The following is a 20,112-nucleotide window of genomic DNA, read 5'->3' as shown; positions in this document are numbered from 1 at the left end:
GGCGCAATCGACAAAGATCAGTGGGAAAAAGTTACTTTCTGCACACGGTCAGTGTGAACCAGAGTGACTTCACACAACAATGGGCCAAACAAGCTGTAGCTAGCTACAAACCAAACAGAAAAGACACGCTGCCATGAAGCGTTCATCCATATATATGGGTAAGAGTCTAGATACATTTTCAGATATTATACATTTCTAATTTTGTCAGAAAGTTGTTTTCAATGCAAGTTAAAGTTTACTGTTTGCTAGCTAGTGAACGTTAGCTTGCTGGCTCGCTACCAAATGTTACGTGTATGATCTGTGTAGTAATATTATTTATATCTCAGAAATCTATTTGCATGGTTAGTTAAAGCCTAATGTTAGCTAGCTAGCTAACATTGAACCTTGTTGTTTAGCTTTAGCTACCTGCAGATTCATACTCCAGCACTGTATACATGGTGGCTTACTATGACAATCCATTTGTACTGTAGCTATGGGTTGGGATTTTGGTTCATTGTTTAGGTAGCTAGCTAGCTTGCTGCGAGTCTAAACAAAAGACTCCACTTCACAAAATAATGATTACACGGCCCAGCAAGTTAGCCAGGTGTGTCCGGGGGTCATTATGGGCATCTATTGTATTTCATAAACATATTTTCAAAGACAGATTGGGATATAGGCCAAGGACTAGATAAAATGTATTTTTACCTAGAGTTTTTCCTTGTGGGCTGCTACTTAAACCACTTTTAGTCTTGAAAACAGTTGTTTACTACACTACCTTACTCACTCTGTTTAGCACATGGCCTCAAATGTAAATCCTTAAAGAGATGGGTGGGGCTAAGACTTAAGAGGCTGTGAATAATGCTGAATAGGTGTAGACAAAGAAGAGCTCTCCAGTAGGTGTACCAAAAGATTCAAGGGCCATTTTCTCTAAAGTGGCATTACAAGTTTATCAACTTTCAATGGAGAATTACTTTCCCATTGTTCCTCAACTGCAATGTATGATACACCATTTTCTATTTCTGAGTCTCTACTTTTATCCAATGTAAAAAACACAATTTAACATTTTGCTACATAAGACCAAATCGAGTTAGTCGGTCACAGTTTATCATGGAATTTCTGGTATGTAGTGGACTGTGAAATAAAGCAGACTGCAACCTGAAAATCTATGGAATATCCATTGATATAAGAGTTTGTACTACTTGTCCTAGTCAATCAGATATTTATACCAGACCTGGGTCAAATACTTTCACTTTTGGGACTATTCCAATGGTTCCACTGTACTTAAGTCAAGGGCAGCTCAAGGATTTGAAAGTTTCAGTGAGCTTTCAGGTTCAATTGCACCACCTATTGGCCATTTACAAACACACATTTTTTTACATTTTAGTCATTTAGCAGACACTCTTATCCAGAGCGACTTACAGTAGTGAATTCATACATTTCTTACATTTTTTTGTCTCCATACTGGTCCCCCGTGGGAATCGAACCCACAACCCTGGCGTTGCAAACACCATGCTCTACCAACTGAGCGACACAGGGAAGACATAGTCTGCAGCCTTCTGCAGCCTTTTGCATCACTTTTGCACCTCCTTTGTCAGCAGGTTTTATAATGATAGTAGAGTCATTCTTGAGTTCCATAAGGCAGTGGTTCACAACCATGGGTAGTAGGACCCCTGGGGCTACTTGGCCTATCCACAGGAGGTATTTGAGAAGACTCATGGAAGCATAGGTCTACTGGTAAAATGCACATAAGGAGGTACTTCAGGGGTACTCCAGGCTGAGCAAAATTCAGTTGGTGGTACAGTAAAGGTTGGGAACCACTGCCATAAGGGATTATTTTTCTGCTTTGGATATATTGTGGAATACCATGTATAGTTGTATTCTTGTTTCTTAGCCAGGAAATGATATACATCTTTCTCAACAAGAAGGCAGTATGTTTCAAGAGAGGGATTTATTTCGGGAGGTAAAAATGTGCTGCTCATCTTAAAAGGTGTCTTTTCCCTTATCATGTCCTCAGAGCGAGAGTCAAGTTCATTGCCATTCAGGTAACTAGCATATCTATTCATCTCACTGGTTGAGTCTCCAGCCATCTCATTGACTTGCACCCTATTCCCCATATAGTTAATGACTTTTAGCAAGAGCCACATAAATCTTCTATTTGATATTTGGGTGTTGGTTTTACTGGGTTGATTGGTGTCAATGCACACTGTCATCATTTTACAATGATTATATCAATGTTTTGCTTTCAACAAAAATTGATTATATGTTAAACTGAACTGTGAAGTCTGAATTCCTGTGTGTCTGTGTGTGTTGTGTGTGTGTGCGCGCGTGTGTGTGCGTGTGTGTGTGTGTGTGTGTTTAACTATTCTTTTGGGGATCAGAAAACAAACAAAATTTGACCAACTGAGGACATTTTGTTGGTCCCCACAAAGTCAAATGCTATTTCTAGGGGGTCTAGGGTTAGAATTTGGTTTAGGGTTAGGAGCTAGGGTTAGGGTTAAGGTTAGGATTTTGGGTTAAGGTTAGGGTTAGAGTAAGAGTACGGGTTAGGGTTAAGTTTAGGTTTAGGGTTAGGGAAAATAGGATTTTGAATGGGACTGAATTGTGTGCCCCCATAAGGTTAGCTGTACAAGACTGTGTGTGTGTGTCATTGTGGGTGTAAAATAATTGACCCTTAAGGACAAAGGAGGTGACAGGAAGGCATGCTTTGATAAGGTATTCAAGTGCAGAATGGTTTAATTACAAGTGCAAGTGCAGGATGTCCATATGTTTAGTGAATGGATGGCGAAAGCAAGAAATTACATGTAGGCTACAAAACCCCAAAAGGAAATTGACTTACATACAAATCTTAGCTGAATAAACTTTTCAAGATAATTACATAGCTACATACAAATACCAAATACCACAGCTGATCAGAACCAGTAAGTACCGTGAGTATGAAATGTTTGTTAGACTGAGCTAAACAATGACAAAATTCTTGAAACTGAATTTCTGAATAAATGTAGGCTATAGGTAACGTCCATCTCTATGTCTGTTTCCTACTGAGTTGTAGTGAGTCAGTAATGTGTAAATTGTAATATTGTTAAATGCTAAAACAAAATGACCATTGATTGTCTATTACCTATTTGTTGTAAATATAAATGTTACACAGTAGCCTATCAATGAATCTAAACCGTATCAGAAACAGGCAGATAAACAACAACTAGACAAGTTATATTCAGGCACCACGTTTAAGTCCATGAGTAGGGGAATCAATTTCATTTGATTAATGAATATTAGAATTTACCCTCAGAGGAAAAATAAGATAGACACCCACAACTCCGTGGCCACGCACGACTCCAACACCATCATCAAGTTTTCTGATGACATGATGGGGTAGGCCTGATCACCGGCGAGGATGAGACAGCCTACAGGGAGGAGGCCAGAGACTTAGCAGTGTTGTGCCAGGACAACAACCTCTCCCTCAACCTCAGTAAGACCAAGGAGCTGATTGTGGACTATACGAGAAAGAGTAAATCACTGGGGCCGAGCTCCCTGCCATCAAGGACCTCTATATCAGGCGGTGCCAGAGGAAGGCCCAAAAAATTGCCTCAGACTCCAGCCAACCAAGCCATAGACTGTTCACTCTGTTAACATCCAGCAAACGTTACCGAAACATCGTTCCCAGACAGCTTCTACCCCCAAGCCATAGGACTGCTAAATAGTCAATTAATGGTTACCCAAACTATCTACACTGACTCTATCTTGCACTGACCCTACGCACACTCACTAGACTATATATACACACCAGTGGAGGCTGCTTAGGGGAGAACAGCACATAATAATGGCTGGAACAGAGAAAATGGAATGGCATCAAACACTTGGAAAACATGTTTGATGTATTTGGTACCATTCTACTTATTCCGTTCCAACCAAGCCCGTTCTCCCCAATTAAGGTGCCACCAACCTCCTGTGATACACACTATATACACTGAGTGTACAACATTTTAGGAACACAATCCTAATATTGAGTTGCACCCCCTTTTGCCCTCAGAACAGACTCCATTCGTCAGGGCATGGACTACAAAGTGTCAAAAGCGTTCCACAGGGATGCTGGCCCATGTTGACTCCAAAGCTTCCCACATTTGTGTCCAGTTGGCTGGATGTCCTTTGGGTGGTGGACCATTCTTGATACACACGGGAAACTGTTGAGCGTGAAAAACTCAGCAGCTTTTCAGTTCTTGACACACTCAAACCGGTGCGCCTGGCACCTACTAACATACCCCGTTCAAAGGCACTTAAATCTGTTGTCTTGCCCATTCACCCTCTGAATGGCACACATACACAATCCATGTCTCTATTGTCTCAAGGTGTCACGCCTACTCCCACTCCCCCTCTCTGGCGATCGTTGTTGCCAGTTTACTCATTATTATGCACACCTGTCACCATTGTTACGCGTACCTGTGCCTCATGAGACTCACCTGGACTCCATCACCTTCCTGATTACCTCCCCTATATCTGTCATTCCCTTTGGTTCTTTCCTCAGACGCTACAGTATAACGCCTCGCCAAAGGGAAGCAATAGGATTTTTGGTGACGTTGGGTCCAAGGGCAGCTGGCTCGTTAGGCTTCTATGCCTCAGCTGGCTCGATAGGTTTACAAGCCTCGGTTGGCTCGTCAGGCTTCCATTGCCGAAGCTACCGGGGATGACTCAGCTAGCTTGTCAGGCTTCCGTGCCTCAGCTGGCTCGACAGGTTCTAAAGCGTTGGTTAGCTCGTCAGTCTCCCATGCCTCAGCCGGCTCATCAGGCCTCCCTCCCATGCCAAGAGTGTGCAAAGCTGTCATCAAGGCTACTTTGAAGAATCTCAAATATAAAATATATTTGTTGAACACTTTTTTGGTTACTACATGATTCCATATGTGTTATTTCATAGTTTTGATGTCTTCACTATTATTCTACAATGTAGAAATAGTAAAAATAAAGCTAAACCCTGGAATGAGTAGGTGTGTCAACGTTTGACTGGTACTGTATATATTCTTTTAAATATAGCTACCTAGTTTAAAAATCAACAGTACTGCCACAGCAGCATAACATTTGATCAACACTTGATAACACTTGATTTACATCAACATCAGTATTCGGTCTGGTTGGTTGATAGCCAACGCGCAGCAGAGAAAGGCAAAAAAGACATAGAGAGGAGTGGCTGTACAACCCTCCAACCCAACTCCATCCCTTCTTCAGTCGGGAGTTGCACACGTGTGTCAGGGCAGCAGCAACACAGCTAGTCTAGACTCCAGCTAACCACCACATACTACAGTAGTCACACAAGCCACTAGCCAGCTGGCCATATATAATGAGTTAGAAGATTCTGAATATTATATTATGACGTTATTATTTAAGAGCATTAAAGATAAATCATAATGAGTAAAACAAATAATTGAGCTAGCTAACTAGCAGATTAACATCAATATCAATGATCTGCTGATACAATGTGCCTCTTTTCCCCGATGTCAATCATGTCTTTAGGAGGCACTGTAACTTAAAATGTGTAATGAGAGAGTGTGTTGTTGCAGAAATAAATAGGCCTATGCTTAACAATGTTACATGGGTGCGTAACCCTTTTTTTGTTGTTGAGCACCTTCCCCTTCAATCACTGTTAAGTGTCAGTCTGGTATGCTTTTACAAAAAGATATTTGTCATGAGGCATACATGAGGAGTACACATGAGGTGTACATTGCGTTCAAGGCAAAATAATTGGTGATAAACCTGCAAAGGGTAAATTGGTGAAAGACTCAGACAGACAGCCATCTATGGAGGTGGGAGAGGCGAGGGGGAGAGAGAGAGATGGGAGAGAGATGAGAGGAGGGGGAGGGAGGTGAAGAAAGAGGAAGAGAGAATGGAGGGTGAAGGAGGGAGACAGAGAGAAGGGTGAAGGAGAGAGGGGGGAGAGAGAGTCAACAGATAGGATATTGATGCACAGATAGTCTGTATGTCTGTCTGTGGAGGTGGGGGAGAGGAGGGAGAGAGAATGGAGGGGGGGAAGAGAAGGGGGAGAGTGAGGGAGAGACAGGAGAGAGAGAGGGTGAAGGAGGGAAGACAGGAGAGGATGGGTGAGAGAGAGCGAGGGAGTGGAGGGAGAGAGGAGGTAGAGATAGAAGAGAGAGAGAGGAAGGATAGACCGAGACATGTCTGTCTGAGTCTTTCACACATTTTCCAATTGCAGATTTATCACCAACTTTTTTGCTTTGAATGCAATGTATTGACTTATGCTTCACTATCTTTTAGAAAAAGCATACCAGACTGACGCTTAACAGTTGCTACCAGGCTGGACAGACAGACAGACTAAGAAAAAAATTAAAAATAACTAGAACTATCATCAAAAATCTACCTCATGAGAGAGACCATGACCAGCTCAGCACCATGTGAACTACTGCTAGCCTACTACTCCATTATGTGCAGCACTGAACAACCTTGGACCAAATATATAGATACTAGCAAGATGGCAGACATGGCAGCTCTGCTTCTAGCTCCTAAGCAACTTTGCAGTATATAGTTTTTTTGTATTTTATTTCTTACATTAATAGCCCAGAACATTTTTTTGTGTTATTACAAACAGCCGGAAATAACTTTTGGATATCAGAGGGGCGATAACTCACCAGCATTACGACCAGGAATACAACTTTCCCGAATTGGATCCTTTGTTCGTACCCCCCAGAGCAACTTATCCCATTAGCTGCTCCACGACGCCACCGGCAGAGAAGAGGTATTCGAAGTGGATTTCTAGTCCGACTCAGGAGGCGTGCACACCATCCACCGCTTCCGAGTACATTACTTGCTAATGTTCAGTCTACGGACAATAAAGTAGACAAGCTCAGGGTAAGGATTTCCTACCAGAGAGACATCAGGGACTGTAACATACTCTGTTTCACAGACTCAAGGCTCTCTCAGGATATACTGTGCCCGTCCATACAGCCATCTGGGTTCTCAGTACATCGCTCAGACAGTAATAAAGACCTTTCTGGGAAGAAGAAAGGTGGTGGTGTATGTTTCATGATTAACTACTCATGGTGTGATTGTGATATCGTACAGAAACTCAAGTCCTTTTGTTCACCCGACCTAGAATACCTCATAATCAAATGCTGACCGTATTACCTCCCAAGAGAATTCTCTTTGGTTATAGTCACAGCCGTGTATATTCCCCCTCAAGCCGATACCACGACAACCCTCAAGGAACTACACTAGATTTTGTGCAAACTGGAAACCACATATCCTGAGGCCGGATTTATTGAAGCTGGGGATTTTAACAAAACAAATTTGAGGAAAACGCTAACGAAGTTCTATCAACACATTGACTGTAGTACTCTTGCTGTTAAAACACTCAATCACTGCTACTCCCCCTTCCGGGATGCCTACAAGGCCCTCCCCCGCTCTCCCTTTGGCAAATCAGATCACGGCTCCATTTTGCTCCTCCCTTCCTATAGGCAGAAACTCAAACAGGAAGTACCCGTGCTAAGGTCTATTCAACGCTGGTCTGACCAATCGGAATCCATGCTTCAAGATTGTTTTGATCATGCGGACTGGGATATGTTCCGGGTAACCTCTGAGAATAACATTGATGTATACACGGACACGTGACTGAGTTAATCAGGAAGTGTATAGGGGACGTTGTACCCACTGTAACTATTAAAACCTTCCTAAACCAGAAACAGTGGATAAACGGCAGCATTCACGCAAAACTGAAAGCGAGAACCACTGCATTTATCCATGGCAAGGTGACTGGAAATGTGGTCAAATACCAACAGTGTAGTTATTCCCTCTGTAATGCAACCAAACAGGCAAAACATTAGTACAGCGACAAAGTGGAGTCGCAATTCAACGGCTCAGGCACGAGACGTATGTGGCAGGGTCTACAAACAATCACGGATTACAAAGGAAAAAACAGCCATGTTGCGGACACCGACATCTTGCTCCCGGACAAGCTTAACACGTTCTTCGCCCACTTTGAGGATAACACAGTGTCACCGACATGGCCCGCTCCCAAGGACTGTGGGCTCTCATTCTCCATGGCAAGTGAGTAAGACATTTAGCGTGTTAACCCTCGCAAGGCTGCCGGCCCAGACGGCAACCCTAGCCGTATCTTCAGAACATGCACAGACCAGCTGGCTATAGTGTTTAAGGACATATTCAAACTCTCCCTATCCCAGTTTACTACTTCCACTTGCTTGAAGATGTCCACCATTGTTCCTGTACCCAAGAAAGCAAAGGTAACTGAACTAAGTGACTATCGCCCCATAGCGCTAACTTCTGTCATCATGAAGTGCTTTGAGAGGCTAGTTATGGATCATATCCCCTCTACCTTACCTGACACACTAGACCCACTTCAATTTGCATACAGTCCCAATAGATCAAGGGATGATGCATCTGGAAAAGAGGAATACCTATGTAAGAATGCTGTTCATTGACTATAGCTCAGCCTTCAACACCATAGTACCTTCCAAGCTCATCATTAAGCTCGGGGCCCTGGGTCTGAACCACACCCTGTGCAACTGGGTCCTGGACTTCCTGAGGGGCCACCCCCAGGTGGTGAAGGTGGGAAACAACACCTCCACTTTGCTGATCCTCAACACAAGGGCCCCACAAGGGTGCGTGCTCAGCCCCCTCCTGTACTCCCTGTTCACCCATGACTGCATGGCAATGCCTCACAAGTCCTCAACTGGTAGCTTCATTAAATAGTACCTGCAAAACACCAGTCTCAACATCAACAGTGAATAGGCGACTCCAGGATGCCGGCCTTCTAGGCAGAGTTGCAAAGAAAAAGCCATATCTCAGACTGGCCCAAAAAAATAAAAGATTAAGATGGCCAAAAGAACACAGACATTGGGCAGAGGAACTCTGCCTAGAAGGCCACCATTCCATAGTCGCCTCTTCACTGTTGACATTGAGACTGGTGTTTTGCGGGTACTATTTAATGAAGCTGCCAGTTGAGGACTTGTGAGGCGTCTGTTTCTCAAACTAGACACTTTAATGTTCTTGTCCTCTTGCTCAGTTGTGCACCAGGGCCTCCCACTCCTCTTTCTATTCTGGTTAGAGCCAGTTTGCGTTGTTCTGTGAAGGGAGTAGTACACAGCGTTGTACGAGATCTTCAGTTTCTTGGCAGTTTTGTTGCTTCTTTAATCAGCACAAGTTTTCAGCTGTGCTAACATAATTGCAAAAGGGTTTTCTAATGATCAATTAGCTTTTTAAAATGATAAACTTGGATTAGCTAACACAATGTACCATTGGAACACAGGAGTGATGGTTGCTGATAATGGGCCCCTACGCTTATGTAGATATTCCATAAAAAATCTGCCGTTTCCAGCTACAATAGTCATTTTAACATTAACAATGTCTCCGCTGTATTTCTGATCAATTTAATCTTATTTTAATGGACAAAAAATGTGCTTTTCTTTCAAAAACAAGGATATTTCTAAGTGACCCCAAACCTGTGAACGGTAGTGTAAGTCATTTACACCATTGCCACCCGGTGACTCAACCTGCTTCCCTATATACATAGACATGGAATCACTGGTCACTTTAATAATGGAACACTAGTCACTTTAATAATGTTTGCATACTGCTTTACTCATTTCATATGTATATACTATTCTACTGTATTCTATTCTACTGTATTTTAGTCAATGCCACTCCGACATTGCTCGTCCTAATATTTATATATTTCTTAATTCCATTCTTTTACTTTTAGATGTGTGTGTATTGTTGTGAATTGTTAGATACTACTGCACTGTTTGAGCTAGGAACACAAGCATTTCACTACACCCGCAATAACATCTGCTGAATATGTGTATGTGACCAATACAATTTGATTTGATTTGACCACTGGTGTTGGGAGTCCTTTGTGTGTGTTTGTACCTGTGCAAGCTTATCAGTGTGGGACTTCACCAATCTCCATGAATGAATGATCAACTTGTTTTAAAGTATGCGTATTTACAGTCACTAAAACCCTACGTTTCAACCAAGCCCCAAGTCAACAATTCATGTTTCCTCCTTAAACCTTATGCACTTTGGCTTTCTGAATTTTACACAATAATAATTTTTTATATTTCTCACCATTATGTCCAGTTAGAAGAGATGCTTCTCTCAAACCTGAAGATGCAGGGAGAAATGAGAAGTCTCCCTTTCTCCGTTTCTCCCCTATGTCTTGGTTTAATCGATAGCTGTGGCGAGAGTTAGGGAGGGTCTTGCATCGGCTGTTTGGCACAGCAGCGTATTTTGACTTGGGGATGGAGAAGAGGTGAAGGAGGGGGAAGAAGAAAGTAGGGTGGGTGGAGTCCCTTCTGCTTAACCAGTTTTTTAAAAAAAATCGTGTTTCTGTTAGTGTATTATTTGGGGACCAACATCAATAACGAATTTCATTCAAGCTCATTGAGGATCCTTTAGACGATCCATCAACTCAATGTCCAGTAATCTCGCACGCACGCACACGATCACGCATATATTTCTCCCCATTAATTCCAGTTAGAAGAGATGCTTCTCTCACAACCTGAAGATGGCACTCTTTCTACATGTGAGCCTCAATCTGGATGCTGCGGTGCGTGTGTGCGTGTAGTATGTGTGTTGGTGTGTTAGCTACAGACCGGGGGAGCTGCCGAGCCTGCCTCTCCAGCGTTCTTGCCTCTCGTTCCAGTGCGCAGCAGTACTTCGCTCCAGTCTTTTGCTTTGTAGCCTACCACCGCTTCGCCGCCTCCTCTTTTTCTTCTCTCCCCGCCTATGCCTGTCCCGGCAAGCATCCAGCGAATGGTCGGTCCACCCCCAGACCCCCTGCAGGGAACAGTGAGAGAGCGGTTCCGTTCTGAGCACACAGCATACTACTGAAAGCTGCCAAGGGAAGACGTGGATAATAAGTGTCGTTGTTGACGTAACCCAGGATTTTATTTCGGTAAGTGCAAAGTCATCCAGCTTTACTGTGTTTATTCTAAGCTTCCCTTCCTCCTCATGTTCTGACTCTTCCACCTTGTCATGGTGAAGATTGGGAGAATAGGTGTTCTAGCCTACCCCGGGAGAGGACGAATGTTGTTGATGCGTGTCGTTTTGCCGTTGTAATCGCAGTTGAAGCCGTTATGTGAAGTAGCTTAAAGATGCATAAACGCTAACTTGATAATAGGTTTATAGCCCGTCATGTAGGCTTCATGTAGATATGATTAGGAAGGAACCGTGGTGATGGGGAAATCCGTTCAATTCTGACAGAGCTGAGCTCGCTCACCCGAGGCGATTCTGCGCGTGAGGACTTGGCTCGAGTTCACTACACCGACTGACCCAAATTTAGCTAACCGTCGGCAGCGCGTGAGAGATTTATAGAGAGAGAACAGAGAGAGAGTGAAAATGTTAACTAAAACAAATTCATACATACAGTAGCTGTATACTCGTTTGATATTGTTCTACATGGAATACTGCTTAAATAGAATAGCGTCCATTGGAGATGAATGTGAATCTAAAACGGAACGATGCACCTGCAAAGACAGGCGCGAGAAACAGAAGGAACGAGATGGATGGTGTTTGGGGTGGTGATAAAAACAGGGAGAAATGAGAGGTCTCCGTTTCTCACCACTGTCTTGGTTCAATCGATAGCTGTGGGGGGGGGGGTTAGGGAGGGTTTTGCATCGGCTGTTTGGCACAGCGCAGTATTTTGACTTGGGGATGGAGAAGAGGTGGAGGAGGGGGAAGAAGAAAGTAGGGTGGGGGTGATGTTTGGCATGCCTTCAGATTGTAAGGGCATTTCCATCTATACATAGATCAGCTGGGTTTGAGCAGAGTGCATACCCAGGAGCATCATTATTACCACTATTATCAAGGCCCTTCTGCTTAACCAATGTAAATAAAATAGAGTTTCTGTAAGTGGATTATTTGGGCACCAACATCAATAACGAATTTGGCATCATTGACAAATCTCCTTAAGGAACCTTAAGAGGATCCATCAACTCAATGTCGAGTCATCTTTCACGCATGCACACACACACACACACACACACACACCACACTCTCTCTCTCTCTCTCTCTCTCTCTCTCTCTCTTCAATTACAAGCGTTGAGGCTACTATCCATGGTGCTGAATCTCTCTGTCTCTGTCTCGCTCTCTCCCTCTAGCTATCCAACCCAGTAATTTCCTAAATATTAGCCTCTTTATGTGCAGTGGGCGTGAGGCACCTTGTCCTTCATTATGTGAGCAGATGAATGCACAGCGAGGTGAATATATCCCTTCTGTTTCTCTGCGATGGGAGTGAAGGTGTTTTGTGTTGAAGAACCTGTCGGTTGGTCTATTGATCTGCCGGCCCAGTTCATTGGCAACCCATCACATGACAGAATGCTGACACTGTTCCAGAACGTTTCCCTGTGAGTTAGTGTTCTCTTTGAGTGTGTGTGCGCGTGTGTGTGCATGTCAAATGATGAAGCGATAGAGAGGCTAAATCTGAGTCTGAATGATCTTTTCTATGTGTGTTGTGGTTTAAGACTGTCATTCCACACATCTATGAATGGAAGGCAGGAGGGAGGAGGTCAGATCAAGTGGGATCATTCTAGCCAATGAGAGGGCAGATACACGTGTGAACAACAGGCACAACTAAGTAGTTGTTCTCAAAGATGCTGGAATGCCATGTGCATCCACTTATATCAGTACATTTGTAACAGCCATTAACATTACAACAGTTCTATTCGATCAAATAAGCTTCACATAATTCCACACTCTCTCATAGACCTCCATAGAAGAAAGGGCTTATCACACACGGACAGATTTTGGGCGGAGTAAATCCTCTCGCTTCATCTCTTCTTCTCTGATTAAACTCACTGTTGGTCCTCCCACTTCCGCTGTATATGTACAGTACCAGTCAAACGTTTGGACACACCTACTCATTCAAGGGTTTTTCTTTATTTTTACTATTTTCTACATTGTAGAATAATAGTGAAGACATCAAAACTATGACATAACACAAATGGAATCATGTAGTAACCAAAGAAGTTTAAAAAAAAATCAACATTTATTTTATATTTGAGATTTTTCAAAGTAGCCACCCTTTTCCTTTATGACAGCTTTGCACACTCTTGACATTATCTCAACCAGCTTCATGAGATAGTCACCTGGAATGCATTTCAATTAACAGGTGTGCTTTAAAGGTTAATTTGTGGAATTCCCTTTCCTTCTTAATGCGTTTCACCCAATCAGTTGTGTTGTGACAAGGTAGGGGTTGTATACAGAAGATACCCCTATTGGGTGAAAGGCCAAGTCCATATTATGGCAAGAGCAGCTCAAATAAGCAAAGAGAAACGACAGTCCATGATTACTTTAAGACATGAAGGTCAGTCAATCTGGAAAATGTCAAGAACTTCGAAAGTTTCTTCAAGTGCAGTCGCAAAATCCATCAAGCGCTATGATGAAACTGGCTCTCATGAGGACCTCCACAGGAAAGGAAGACACAGAGTTACTTCTGCTGCAGAGGATAAGTTCATTAGAATTAACTGCACCTCAGATTTCAAGTAACAGACACATCTCAACATCAACTGTTCAGAGGAGACTGTGTGAATCAGGCCTTCATGGTCGAATTGCTGCAAAGAAACCACTACTAAAGGACACCAATAAGAAGAAGAGACTTGCTTGGGCCAAGAAACACGAGCAATGGACATTAGACCGTTGGAAATCTGTCCTTTGGTCTGATGAGTCCAACCGCTGTGTCTTTGTGAGACGCAGAGTAGGTGAACAGATGATCTCTGCATGTGTGGTTTCCACCGTGAAGCATGGAGGAGGAGGTGTGATGGTGTGGTGGTGCTTTGCTTGTGACACTGTCTGTGATGTATTTAGACTTCAAGGCACACTTAACCAGCATGGCTACCGCAGCATTCTGCAGCGATACACCATCCCATCTGGTTTGCACTTAGTGGGACTGTCATTTGTTTTTCAACAGGACAATGACCCAACACACCTCCAGGCTGTGTAAGGGCTATTTGACCATGAAGGAGAGTGATGGAGTGCTGCATCAGATGACCTGGCCACCACAATCACTCAACCTCAACCCAATTGAGATGGTTTGGAATGAGTTGGACTGCAGAGTGAATGAAAAGCAACCAACAAGTGCTCAGCATATGTGGTAACTCCTTCAAAACTATTGGCAAAGCATTCCAGGTGAAGCTGATTGAGAGAATGCCAAGAGTGTGCAAAGCTGTCATCAAGACAATGGGTGGTTACTTTGAAGAATCAAAAATATATTTTGATTTGTTGAACACTTTTTTGCTTACTACATGATTCCATTTGTGTTATTTCATAGTTTTGATGTTTTCACTATTATTATACAATGTAAAAAATAGTAAAAATAAATAAAAACACTTGATTGAGTAGGTATGTCCAAACTTTTGACTGGTGCTGTACATCAGCTCTGTCATACTCCTGTGCTTGTCTATAGGCTTACTCTGGTGATCCAGGAGGTGTGGTGTTGTAGACCTGGTGGTCCAGGAGGTATGGTGTTGTAGACCTGGTGATCCAGGAGGTATGGTGTTGTAGACCTGGTGGTCCAGGAGGTATGGTGTTGTAGACTTGGTGGTCCAGGAGGTGTGGTGTTGTTGACCTGGTGGTCCAGGAGGTATGGTGTTGTAGACCTGGTGATCCAGGAGGTATGGTGTTGTTGACCTGGTGGTCTAGGAGGTATGGTGTTGTTGACCTGGTTGTCCAGGAGGTATGGTGTTGTAGACCTGGTGGTCTAGGAGGTATGGTGTTGTTGACCTGGTTGTCCAGGAGGTATGGTGTTGTAGACCTGGTGGTCCAGGAGGTATGGTGTTGTTGACCTGGTGGTCCAGGAGGTATGGTGTTGTAGACTTGGTGGTCCAGGAGGTGTGGTGTTGTTGACCTGGTGGTCCAGGAGGTGTGGTGTTGTAGATCAGGGCTGTGGGGAGAATAGTCTCATGAAAACAACAATAGAAGGCAGCCTGTAAGGGAATGCCAGGAGGAAAGATTTATTAATGACACACAACCTTAGCAAGAACAAGGACAAGAGAATTGGCAAGGTCCTAAGAAAGGAGACTAAGGACCAAGGAAAGGAAAAAAGGAGAGGAAACAAGCAGTGGGTACAAGGAAAGGGGAGTTGAGAGCAGGCTGGCTGTTGAGAAATATTTGGGATGTAGCCAGTGGCCAGCTAGCCAGTAGTCCCTCTTTCTGTCTCCTAATGAGCCACTCTGCGATGGGTCTCCCTCTCTTCCTCTTCCCTCACATATCCCTCCATTCTGGAGGAAGAGAGATGGAGGGATAGAGGGTAAAGGGATAGAGGGATACAGGGTAGAGGGAGGCAGAGAGAGAAAGAGAAAAACAGAGACAGTGATAGAGTTGATGCTTGAGAGAGAGAGGGAGACAGAAAGGCAGAGTACAATTGTGAGAGAATGAAAGAGAGAGAGAGAGGGAGAAATCCCAACATGATGTACAGTGCTATATTTATCATCAATTATTCCAATGGTGGCTTTTTAACCAAATGAAAGGAGCATTAGCATACAAGCAAGGGCCCAGTGATAGCGATACGTCTGTGGTGACCGCACCACATGCACAGTGTTTGTGCCTGCCTGCCTGTCGCGCTCCCCGACGCAGCAAATTGGTAATTGGTTGGGCTGGCCAGGTCTCCCAAGGCTAATTGAGCATCAAAGTGAAGCCATGCCTGTTGCGCAACGATCATGATGATTTCCCCAGTCGTGAATAATCTATCCCAGAGTTATCCCTCACGTAGGGGTGAGGAGGTGGGAGGGATGTGCGTTTGAGAGTGTGTGTGTGAGAGTGTGTATGTGTGAGATTGTGTTTGTGTGTGATAGTGTGAGTGTGTGTGTGAGAGTGTGTGAGTGTGTGTATGAGGTGAGGGACTAGGGAGTGACAATAGCTGTTATCTCATGTTGGACACACATTTCTAGCTTTGTCTGGTTAATCCTTCTGCCTGTGCACTAAATGATATGGTCTGCATTTTCCCCTCTCTAGTGTCATATAATTCAATGGTTGTATAGAGTCTACATACATGACATTGATGTATTGTAAGTGGCCCGCCTCTAAACACAATATCATCTGTGTGTGCACCACAGCGGAAAAAATCTACACATCCATACAGCTAGTCGACTGGTGCGTGGTTGGTTACAGTCGCCTGTTCTTTTATAAACTGACACAACATGCATAAACATGCCTGAGTGGATAGCAACATAATGACATGTTTTTAGCAGTGAAGAGATGTATTGACTGTGGCTGTGTGTGTGTATGTGTGTGTTTAGGTCTGAGAAGCAGTACCATGGTGTTATCCCTTTGACTGGTCAAGTGGGAAATCATGTGTGAGAAACAATATTAAATGCACCTGTTTTGATTGTCCTTGTATGCAGGTGTCAGTGTGTGTCGTCTGTGACACACACCAGTGAGAAGATTATTTTTTTCCCCACTCGGGTTTATCAACCATTTCCTTTCTATTCAATTCTGGTGATGGGATTGTATTTGAGGTGTGACCAAAGGCCAGGACTGAGACACATATCCACCTTTTTCAGCCATGTTCACAAGACCTCAAACGGAGATGGATACAGCCGTATTGAATAGCCGATGGTAATTTCAGTTGCTTTACTGGACAGTATATGACCTTTAGGCTGTGTTGTTGACCTCTGCGATGTGGTCCATCCTATTCCATTCTTGCTGATGTTTAGGCCAATTAGGCCTAGTGTGGGCTGTCACTGTCCACCCTGTCAGTATAGTGGCTACAGCCCTGTATCTCTGTCCAACCTGTCAGTATAGTGGCTACAGCCCTGTATCTCTGTCCAACCTGTCAGTATAGTGGCTAGCCCTGTATCTCTGTCCAACCTGTCAGTATAGTGGCTATAGCCCTGTGTCTCTGTCCACCCTGTCAGTATAGTGGCTACAGCCCTGTATCTCTGTCCAACCTGTCAGTATAGTGGCTACAGCCCTGTATCTCTGTCCAACCTGTCAGTATAGTGGCTACAGCCCTGTATCTCTGTCCAACCTGTCAGTATAGTGGCTATAGCCCTGTGTCTCTGTCCACCCTGTCAGTATAGTGGCTACAGCCCTGTATCTCTGTCCAACCTGTCAGTATAGTGGCTACAGCCCTGTATCTCTGTCCAACCTGTCAGTATAGTGGCTACAGCCCTGTATCTCTGTCCACCCTGTCAGTATAGTGGCTACAGCCCTGTATCTCTGTCCAACCTGTCAGTATAGTGGCTACAGCCCTGTATCTCTGTCCAACCTGTCAGTATAGTGGCTACAGCCCTGTATCTCTGTCCAACCTGTCAGTATAGTGGCTATAGCCTTGTATCTCTGACTCTATTGGATTCTGGAGGCAGAAGGGAGATGAAACGAGACACATTGTAGTACTCAGAGCTGTAACAGTAACGCAAGCATGCACACACACACACACACACACACACACACACACACACACACACACACACACACACACACACACACACACACACACACACACACACACACACACACACACACACAAAGGTCTGCTCATCCTAAACGCCCCTGGAGTGTAAAGCTAGAGCTGCCCCGGTCAACTGCAAGTGCTGTCATTGTGAAGTGGAAATGTCTAGGAGCAACAACGGCTCAGCCGCGAAGTGGTAGGCCACACAAGCTCACAGAACGGGGCCGCCAAGTGCTGAAGCCTGTAGTGCGTAAAAACCGTATGTCCTCGGTTGCAACACTCACTGCCAAGTTCCAAACTGCCTCTGGAAGCAGTGTCAGCACAAGAACTGTTCGTCGGGAGCTTCATGAAATGGGTTTCCATGGTCGAGCAGTGGAAACGCATTCTCTGTAGTGATGAATCACGCTTCACCATCTGGCAAGCCGACGGACGAATTTGGGTTTGGCGGATGCCAGGAGAAAGCTACCTGCCCCAATGCATAGTGCCAACTGTAAAGTTTGGTGGAGGAGGAATAATGGTCTGGGGCTGTGTTTCATGGTTCGGGCTAGGCCCCTTACTTCCACTGAAGGGAGATCTTAATGGTACAGCATACAATGACATTCTAGACGATTCTGTGCTTCCAACTTTGTGGCAACAGTTTGGGGAAGGCCCTTTTCTGTTTCAGCATGACAATGTCCCTGTGCACAAAGCGAGGTCCATACAGAAGTGGTTTGTCGAGATCCGTGTGGAAGAACTTGACTGGCCTGCACAGAGCCCTGACCTCAACCCCATCAAATACCTTTGGGATGAATTGCAACTACAACTGCAAGCCAGGCCTGATCACCCAACATCAGTGCGCAACCTCACTAATGCTCTTGTGGCTGAATGGAAGCAAGTCCCCGCAGAAATGTTCCAACATCTAGTCGAAAGCCTTCCCAGAAGAGTGGAGGCTGTTATAGCAGCAAAGGGGGACCAACTCCATATTAATGCCCATGATTTTGGAACGAGACGTTCGACAAGCAGGTGTCCACATACTTTTGGTCATATATGTGACATGTTTTATTTAACCCGGTTCTAAAATGAAGGCAAACTGAAGGGTAATGTTTGTGATTATCTCAAGATTCCCCTTGCATTACCTTTATGCTGTGGGATCCAATGGTGACTGATGATGATCTAGTCTGTTGTACCCAGCAGTGTTTCACAACATTACATCAGAACATTACCGCGGGAGTAGGCTTTGTATTGTGTGGATGTAATGACTTAACTCCATAGTGTCTGTTCCTACTTGTCATCCTCTGCTTACTGTAACTGGATGGGGCAACTGCCATGACTACAGTCAATTCTTGACATGCAGTAATGGAAGGATAGGACACAACGACACACACACACACACACACACACACACACACACACACACACACACACACACACACACACACACACACACACACACACACACACACACACACACACACACACACACACACACACACACACAGTCTGAAAGCACAGTGACATACTATATATAGTATGTATACTGTATGGTTATCAAGGCAGCAGTTATGCGTCATCCATTACAGTGCATTCAGTACCTCAGCCTGTGGACTGAGATGGAGCTCCATGGCCCTCCATCCCCAGCCTCAAGTCCAGCCAAGGAGCTCTGTGGTTGGCTAACTCAGTGGGTGGGGGTGGTTTCACGCTGGGACAAACACACACATACACACAAAATCTGTATGGGGCGATTCGAGGGTCAACAGGTTACCATCAAGCACCCAGGGCATCATCCAGAAACCATGGCAACCATTAGAAGGCTTGGGCACCATGGTTAGTATGAAGGCATGGAGATACTCAATACATGTCTCAATTGTCTCAAGGATTAAAAATCCTTCTTTAACCTGTCTCCTCCCCTCATCTACACTGATTGAAGTGGATTTAACAAGTGACATCAATAAGGGTTAATAGTTTTCATCTGGATTCACCTGGTCAGTCTAAGAGCACCTGTCCTGTCCTAATGTTTTGTACACTCAGTGTATAGCACACAACTAAGCTCTGTATATGGTTTGAAATGTCAAGTTGGCGTCACCAGTTACAATACGTGTGTTCGTTTGTGTCACGTCCTGACAAGTATTAGGGTTAATTGTTATTGTCCAGTACCAGCACCACGCACCAGGCTTCCAGTGCGTCAGCCCAGTCCGACTCGTCCTGTTCCCGCTCCCCGCACTAGCCTGGAGGTGCGTGTTCCCAGGCTGATAACCCCAGTACCAGCACCACGCACCAGGCTTCCAGTGCGTCGGCTCAGTCAGGAGTCGCCAGAGCTGCCCGCCAGTCAAGAGACGCCAGAGCTGCCCACCAGTCAAGAGTCGCCAGAGCTGCCCGCCAGTCAAGAGACGCCAGAGCTGCCCACCAGTCAAGAGTCGCCAGAGCTGCCCGCCAGTCAAGAGTCGCCAGAGCTGCCCGCCAGTCAAGAGTCGCCAGAGCGGCCCGCCAGTCAAGAGTCGCCAGAGTGGCCCGCCAGCCCGGAGATGCCAGAGTGGCCCGATTGCCCGGAGATGCCAGAGTGGCCCGACTGCCCGGAGCTGCCAGAGTGGCCCGACTGCCCGAAGCTGCCAGAGTGGCCCGACTGCCCGGAGCTGCCAGAGTGGCCAGACTGCCCGGATCAGTCAGAGTGGCCCGACTGCCAGGATCAGCCAGAGTGGCCCGACTGCCCGAATCAGCCAGAGTGGCCCGACTGCCCAGATCAGCCAGAGTGG

At 44.9% G+C, this 20,112-nt stretch overlaps 1 protein-coding gene across 2 annotated transcripts in view; it reads left to right on the top strand.

The window, feature by feature from the left end:
• The first annotated feature begins 10,560 nt into the window (after positions 1 to 10,560).
• The window catches only part of LOC106578422 (catenin delta-2), a 462,724-nt gene continuing 453,172 nt past the window's right edge, over positions 10,561 to 20,112 (top strand). The window contains exon 1 of one of the 2 annotated variants that reach the window (XM_014157181.2): positions 10,561 to 10,891. The gene's annotated coding sequence lies outside the window, so the exon portion shown is untranslated. The remainder of the gene's footprint in view (positions 10,892 to 20,112) is intronic. The other variant, XM_014157182.2, reaches the window with a different exon arrangement.

The sequence above is a fragment of the Salmo salar genome, chromosome ssa19, assembly GCF_905237065.1.
Source record: "Salmo salar chromosome ssa19, Ssal_v3.1, whole genome shotgun sequence".
NCBI classification, from domain to species: Eukaryota; Metazoa; Chordata; class Actinopteri; order Salmoniformes; family Salmonidae; genus Salmo; species Salmo salar.
The sequence above is the reverse complement of the archived record's forward strand: the minus strand, read 5'-3'. Positions and strand labels throughout refer to the sequence as shown.